Source organism: Sciurus carolinensis, chromosome 5 (genome assembly GCF_902686445.1).
Source record: "Sciurus carolinensis chromosome 5, mSciCar1.2, whole genome shotgun sequence".
NCBI lineage: Eukaryota > Metazoa > Chordata > Mammalia > Rodentia > Sciuridae > Sciurus > Sciurus carolinensis.
Window position 1 is genome coordinate 93,732,181 of NC_062217.1, and position 8,541 is coordinate 93,740,721.

The 8,541-nt window shown below is 34.4% G+C and overlaps 1 protein-coding gene across 1 annotated transcript in view; it reads right to left on the minus strand.

Moving 5' to 3' along the window:
• Positions 1-7,958, minus strand: part of Lipk (lipase family member K) — a 46,452-nt gene extending 38,494 nt beyond the window's left edge. Inside the window, exon 1 of the mRNA XM_047553564.1 lies at positions 7,865-7,958. The gene's annotated coding sequence lies outside the window, so the exon portion shown is untranslated. The remainder of the gene's footprint in view (positions 1-7,864) is intronic.
• Between the last annotated feature and the right edge of the window lie 583 nt (positions 7,959-8,541).

The window sequence follows — 8,541 nt, forward strand, 5'->3', positions numbered from 1 at the left end:
TACCTAATAAGGTTGTTGTAAGTTTTGAAAAAGTTCATTTTAAAAGGTAGCCTATTTAAAATCATGAACAATTACAAAATCCAGGAATATAAGGCAGAATGCATCTTCATTTTAGGAAGACATAAGAGCCAAAGAATGTCTTTGCTGCATTTCCAATTCATGCCAGTGGAGTTAAAAAAAAAAAAAAAAAAAAAGCCTAAAAACAAGCCTAACCTCTCATTTCATATCCCTTGAATGAAAGTATCCAGAAGCAGGTAGATAATGATGGAAGCAGATAGAAGAACATTCCAAAGGAATCTGGTAATCACAACCACTTAGCAGAGGCTTTGAGTACTTGTCCTTGAGTTTATTATTTAAAGGAACTAACTAACAAAACAGACAAATCCCATGGTCAGGTCAGCCAGGTGAGATCTCTCCTGCTATCTCCTGATTGCTGGCCCCCTCCTGTGCTTCCCATGTTTGACTTCCAGCTCCACCATTCACCAGCAACACCCACACGTCTCCACCCCCTCTCCCTGACCCAACAGCATGGTATGTTCTGTCCACTGAATGCTCTTTTCCCCCAAACCCATTCCTTCAGGTAGCTGTCACTAACCACATGCTTTCATATATTTTCTAGATGAAAAAGAAATCCAAGTCCATAAATCTTACCTTGATGAGTCATCTGAACTCTCGTCCCATATTTTCCTGAACCTTTCAGGACATATCCACTTTGATTTCTTTTTGGAAACTTTAATACAACATACCCCTAAATAAAATCACCTTCATTTCCTATTTCCACTCCACTTTTATCTTTTCAATTCTAAACTTCTTTCCCCTAATACTGAGAGCAGGAACTTAGAAAAATTCTCTTATATTCTCTGATTTCTGCGTACCCTATAATCAATCTATTAATAAATAATGATGCTCTTTCAATTTTTTTTCAAATTCCTTTTCAGAACTTTGCTCAACATTTGCTTTTTTCTTTTAATCTTCAAAAAATTTTTTTTCAATTAGTACTGCTACCTCTCAGTGAGTATCTCAAACCCAATGCCTGTATAATTATCCTGAACTCTTGACTAGTCTTAACTTCTTTCATTTTTTTTATGACTCAAATCATTATGCATGTTGCTGCCAGGTTAATTTTATGAAGCTCCTTCATCTTTTCAAATATTCATTTAAAAAAACAATGAAAACTATTTCCAACCATGATGATGTAACTCATACAAGCTGATAAAATGTACAACTTGATTGTTTTCTATCTTCAAACCCAGGGTAAGATACCACAGACCTGAGATAGAAGTATTACCTGCTGTCAAGAGAGGAATCAAGATAGAGTGCTAAAAAAGATTTGATCATTCTAAAGGAAGGCAGGTAAAGAAGGTAAGAGGGAAAGAAAGAAAGGAGAAGAAAAGAAGGGAGAAAAGAGGAAGAGAAAGAAGAAAATCAGAAAACAAATAGCAAGAGATCAAGATGGCAGACTTAAACCCAGTTTTATCAAAAATTACATTCAGTGTTAATGCACAAAACACTCCAATTAAAAGACAGAAATCATCAGACAATAAGAAAGCAAATCCCAACTACTCTTTTTCAACAAGTGATACACTTCAAATATAAAGGGAAACAGGTTGAAAATAAAAGAAATTCAGAAGTATATCATGTAAACAGTATGTAGAAGAAAGCTGATATATCTATATCAGAAAAATAGACTTCAAGACAGAAGGATTATCAGAGATAGAGGGATAGTTCATAATATTAATTCATGTAGAAGACAAAAGTCTATTCAGCAAAAAGATAATTATCAGGCATCTAATAGTACCACTTAATAATAGATGAAGAAAAAACTGACAGTACTAAATAGAATTTAGTTTTGTAGTTGGAGATCCTGACATCTCTCTTTAAACAACCGAAATTACTGGGACTCAGTATTGGGGCTCAAAGATATTAAGCTCTGCCATGCTGAGTATTTTGAACTAAAGAGCTTGGAGGGCTTCAGAAGCCACCTCAGAAGCAAAGTATCTCTCCCTGATATCCTGCTCTTCTGTTTCTAGTTCCCCTTCCCTTTCCCTCATCTAAGCTAGTCACAGGAACCAGAATTCTTCCCCAAGGCACATCATAGAAACTAGAAGGCCTACAAATCAAGTCATAAAACCTAGAAAGGTTATTCTCTCCTTTCCCTTACCCTATATCTAGCAGGAAGGAATACTACACAGAGAGACCAAGAAGAATCTGAACAGACAAGTCTTGCTGGGTTTCCCCTTCTTAGTCTACTAACATTACATCATGCCTTTTTATCCAATCACATTTATACACAGGTGTCCATTCTTCATCAAATTCAAGCAGAAAAACAGTTCTCCCAAGGTTTTGGGCTCTTTATTTTTGAAATCTCGCATGCCATATAACTCTAATTAAATAAGTTTATTATGCTCTTTTCTTGTCAGCCTGTCTTTTATCATAGAAGTATTGACCATGATTCATGTAATAAGTGAGGAAAGATATCACACCTTTCCAGTTCCTATAGTTTCTGGTACCTAATGTGGAACGACTGGGACACATGACATGCTCCAGAGCCTGCTGATGAGATTCAGAGGCAGATGATAAAAGGCTAAAAAAGAAAATTTAGGATTTTTTTTTTTTTGACCAAGGTTAGCATCCCCATATCTCTTAACTGTAGTGCCTAGTTAAGAATGGAAGGTAATTTTTTTTTTTTTCTTTATCCTTTCCTTTCCAAATTCAGATTGTCAGGAGAAAATCATTGCATAACTAGTTACTGAATACAACTTCTGGTGATTTTTTTTTTTTTGAGTACTTTCATTTTCTGATTTCTTTCCTGCCAGACAAAGTCTTTGTTTTCCCTTTTCACAGTCTTTTGTGTCACAAAAGGAAGAACACAGGTATAGACCTTTGTAAACCTGTTGAAGCCAACCTCCAGTCAGATGGAATTCATGGCTCTCACCAGACCAGAGTCTATTTAGACAAATTTGTTGTGGGTCCCTAAGACAAAAAACAATAAAGGAGGATCCATTTCATCTTGTTTTATGTCCTAAGAGCTTGATTTTGTGACCAATTAAGAATCGTCTGATCTCAGCCACCCAGGAGGTAACTGATAGGTCACATTCAGCAATCAGTCAGAAAACACTGGGGACTCCAGATACAAGTTATTTAGCTGCATTCTCTTTGTCCAACCATGCTAAGCTCTCAGGGAAGTCTGTCTTAAAAAGAAGTCTCACTTATCAGGGGATTTTGTCATCTTAACCTTCGTTGCCTGGTTAGCGCTGGGAAAGTCCAACACGAAAAGTACCTACTGGTGTTACAGATGAGTGCACTGGTTACATGCCATATCCTTGTGGGATACCGGAGGTTCTGTTCACAAAACACTGTCCTTAACAATTCATGGCCATGAGGATCTTTGAGTCTCTGAGTCTTTCTGGGAGTGAATGTTTGGGATCATGAGGGCTATATCTTCTGTATTTTCTTTGGGATCACCTATTGGTTTCAAGGTAAAGATTTATCCTAAGCCCCAAAAGTTGTCTTCTGGTCTTTCTGTGAAAAAGTTGACTGTATTGGATCACTATTGGAATATATATACTATTGAGGATCCTAATTGTCAATGTCCAAATGATGGATCTTTTGAAGTGAAAAGACTTTTATATTTGAAAAAAAAATTAAGCAATTTCCTTATTGGTATTTATGGGAAAATAAAATTAAAAGGAGGAAAAAAATTTTTCAGGAGTTCTATAGTTATATATCATCTTTATAGGAGTAGAAAATTATTGGAAATAATTCAAACATTCATCAATAATAGGTACACAGTTATGTTATATTTATGCAATAGAATACTATTTGTTGACAATTTTGGCAGCATGGATGAATTAAACAAAACTTATGCTGAGTGAAAGAAGTCAGAGCCCCAAAAATGCATATACTATAATTCCAATTCTGTGGAGATGAAGAACAGATCAAACTAGTCTATAGAAATAGAAGTGTTTGTTTGCTGGTAGGTGTTGGCCCTAAAGGCACAAGAAGAATCCTTGAAGGTGATGGTAGTATTCTATGCTTAAATTGGTGTCATTGTCAAGATTCATCAAATAGTACAAGGTGCATTTCACTGAATGTAATTATATTCCAATTATAAAGAAAAGGAAAACTACATTGCAAAGCAGATGTTCCCAATGATTGACTGTGCTGGCATAAATTAGTGCAACTTATTTGAAAGCATATTGCTATATTTACTATAAGTTTTGAGTAATATCTCTCTTATACCTCAGAAGTTCTATTCAGCATAATTATACTAAGAAGAGAGATTCTCAATTTGAAGTTGAGGGAGGGATCTTTTTGTATAATGTTTTATTCTCATTATTTGTAATAAAGAAAAATTAAAAACATTTTTTTAATTATAGAAGGATGTCTAAACTATAATGTGTAAATTTAATCTCAGATAAAGCCATTAAATCATGTATAAAGGTGATATAATAAGATAAAACATAATGCTATGTTAAATGGGAGGAAGAATTGTGTGAAGACTATTGTGAGAAGATATATCAGAAGTATTCATCTTCACACTAGGGTATACGAAAATTTTGAAAAAAAATACATAGAGGCACTTAAATTGTTTTGAAAGAATGAAATTCTAGGCCTTGGATTCCCATGAATCACTCTTTTGTTTTATATGGATATGGCATTGAGAACTTCTGACTCCAAGCAGGTTTTTTCCTTTCAAACTCCACAGAGGAAAACCTTTTCTCTTCCCCTCTTTCTATGGTAAATTGCTCTGAGTTGTAAAATAATCTGGAACTCTTTAACAACAACAACAACAAAATTTGGCAATATTGGTATTGGGAAGGAAGTGACTTTAATAAAGTAATAATTCCTTTCCAAGGGCAATTAACTTCTGAAAACAAGTAGTTTCTACTTCTCGGTCTTAAAAGAACAGGAAAAGGATCTACTCAACTTGTTAGCAGAGATCATAAGACAAATCTTGTTGATACATCATTATGTGATTCATGATACAGAGTTACAGAAAGAATTCAAAGGAGTGAATGGCTTGCAAACATGGTTTCTCAGCACTTAACATCTATTCAAAAAAGTGGAAAAGACTAATAATGAATTTTGTCTAGTCAATAAATAAAACAGTGGATGCATGAATTAAAAAGAAAAGTCTGTTTGTGCCATTAAGATTTGCATTAAAAATAAAATCTTTTAATGCTCGTTATTCATTAAACTTTTAATATGTTTGTAAATCTTTGACCAATTATATGCTAATAAAATTAAAATTAAAAATAATTTAGAATGAAAATAAAATGCAACTTTTTAGTCACAGGAAATCAAAACAATTTAAATTCAATGTGTATGTACTTTTAAGTACCAGAGATAAATCTATTGATCATTAAAGACTTATAAGCATATAAATATACTACATTAGCATATATACCTCTAGACATACACAAAATACCTGTAGAAAAAAATGAAATGAGACTATGAATTCATGGATAAAAATAAAATATATAAAACTTAATTAAATAAAGGAATTTTTTTCAATGGATGATATTAGGTTTCAAATTACTGTTCTATTAGATTCATTAAAAAAACATGTAAAGACATGTGTGATGTTATACACCTGTAATCCTAGCAACTCCAGAGACTGAGGTAGGAGCAAGTTCAAGGCCAACCTGGGTAACTTAGTGAGACTGTCTCAAAATAAAAAAATAAAAATGGCGGTGGATATAGCTTAGTGGTAGAGTATCCCTGGGTTCAAACCCCAGTACCCCCCCGCCCCCCCCACACATATACACACATACCAAGTAACAATTTTATTTTAAACTGCCAGTGATTATGATGTTACTAAATGCATCCTTAGCTACTACTTAAAATTATTACAAAAATTTTGTCAACTTAAAAATTGGCAAGTACATATAGGGTTCTATAAAATTTGGGGTTAGAAAAGCACTAATCTATTTATTGGTTATAAATTTCCTTCAATTACTTTAGTAGCTTGAATTACTTTTATAATAAAATATAGTTTATGATGTTTAGAAATAATAAGGTATAGATATAAATTCAATGATCTCTGGAGTAAAGACTTTAGGATGTCTTGGTATAGAGCAAAGTCTTCAAGTTTTAGTATTTCTACCTGTAATAATCAATTTGGGTGTTCCTTGTAGTTTTTATTACAGGATTTTTGGCAGCTATATAAGTGACTTAGTTTGCCAGAAATTGTTGTCAGGCAGAATGTTTTGGCATCTGCCATATTTTCCATTTTTTATAGAATATTTTCAATCTAAAACCAATTGACTCTATACAAAAATTTAAGTACTGTCTTGCCCCCAGTTTTGCCTCACAAAACTCCAACATTCTTAATCTCATCAAAAACAGTAAGTCACCTTTTACACAGTTATGAGTAGTAAAGGTAATCAGAAGCTCTAAATTGCTTCTCTATTTTCCTACGCCCATAGAGTGAAAGACTTAATGAATGAGGAAGAGGAGAAAACACTGGGAACAAAGGAACAAAAGGAACTCTTTACACAATAGGATCTCCAGGACTACAAATTAGATTGGAGGATTAAGTTCCTTTGAATCAAAGGAAGAACAAGGCAACTTTCATGGGATCCTCAAATAAGCCGGGAGGCCAATAGCTCTGTGTGCCAAGCCTAGAGGCAGCAAAAGGCAGGAGTTTTAGGATGAATGGAGAGTAAAAGGTCCAGAGGAGAAGAGAAAGATGAATAGCAAACATCTGCAGGGTAAAGTGTTTCATGTCCCTCCTATAATATGTAGGGAAATGCTCCTTTTCTGCCTGGCAAAATAGATTCTCAAAGGGAATTCCTTCAAAATAATTGTTCTCTCAATTTCTTTACGAAGTAAAAGAAAGACAGAATATGTCAGTGAAGGAATATAAAAGCAAGTCATGATGGACTAAAATGACAGCTTGAATACCCTATTCCTATTCCCAAATTTAATTCCACACTATCATATTTCCAGTCTGAAGTGCTAAGTGTCCTAAAGTGACTGTATTTTTGAACTGGTTTATTTTTCCATAGATGAAGAATGTCTGGTAAGAACTGCTTTATTATATCTAGAAAATGGAAAATAAAGAATAAATATTTTGTAAAAACAAACAAAACATAACAATGGTTAAATTTTGACACAGAAATGAAGACCAATTCTTTAATCTCTATGTCTGGTGGGATATTAGTCTATCAGGTTGACTCATCCTCAACTTCTTAGCTTCAAATGCAGGTCTGCATTTCAGAGTTAGAGGAGCATGCTCATCTTTAATATCATCTACATTTAGGTAAACCTATTTTTCACTCCTCACACAGTAAGACCATATTATTGCAAAGCACAGACGAATAATGGCATGTCCTTCATAAATTATCAGAAGGTGTTTATAGTTTCCATAAGTGGGGCGGTCTCTTTAGCCAATCACTAGCCCCACTTTCACCTGTGGTGATTTTGGTCATAAGACAATAAAGAGCTTTTTAAAAAAAATGTTAAACATGTTTTAAAACATGATTCATATATTATTCCCCAAATCCCTACATGCATAGCCCAAAAGAAAGATCCATAAAAAAATCTATTGCTAACTTTTCCCAGATACAGAATTTCAATATTTCCTTTCATTGTGAATCAAATATACTAATATTTGCTTTTTAAATGCAACAGCTTTCTGAAAGGGAAAGCTTACCAAAAAAAAAAAAAAAAAGTCTAAAAAGCTCTGCAATGTAACTTCGTCCTCCCTGCATAGGCATAGTATATTCCTTCCATCTCGTGTTTAATTTGATAGACTCAAAACACCAACATTTAAAGTTCTGTACCTCCAAAGGCTTCCTATGTCTCACTGATATACCATACATAATCCAGCCCCTATAAATAGATCAATAATTATTACCAGATCTCTTAACTCTCTGTGGGGGGATCTTTCTTCAAGTCCTGAGAGCTTCAGGTTGATCCTAGCTTCTTCCAGAGGTGACTATCAGTGGAGCATGCTCTGTTCTAAACAACTCAGAAGATGTTGCAATCAGAAATTTCTCAACAGGAGGCAGATTAATCATGACTTCAGATATGGCAGGTGCTGCCAGGGCAATCTTGTTAGGTGAGTTCTTAGCCGGTGATGAAAAAGAGAGTGATAATTGAATTAAAATCTCTGCTTCTGCCAAGCCAGTCCTCGAGTTCTGTGCCTGAAAAATCACAAGGATCAGGGGAATATAGATTCCACTCAAAATAATTTTCACCCAAGGGTGTCTACAATGAGGCCAGTCATATAAACATTTTAGGCATTTAATCCCCCTGTCCCATCCAATGGCAACAACTCTAATATCACCACACTCCCATTTCTACTATGAGTTTTCTGCTTTGATGTGTAACTTGGATATTAAAACTGGCAGCAAATGCAGAAAATATGATATCCAGTTTTATCTCTCCTACACAGTGTCTCACTTGAGATCTCCAGTTAGATAAAAGAAAAACAACAAGGCTTTTGACTACTCTCCAACCAGTCTCTTTCTTGTCATGTAAGCAGCTCCTTTATCTGCATTGGGTGGAGACTTGGTATTAGGGAACCTGTAG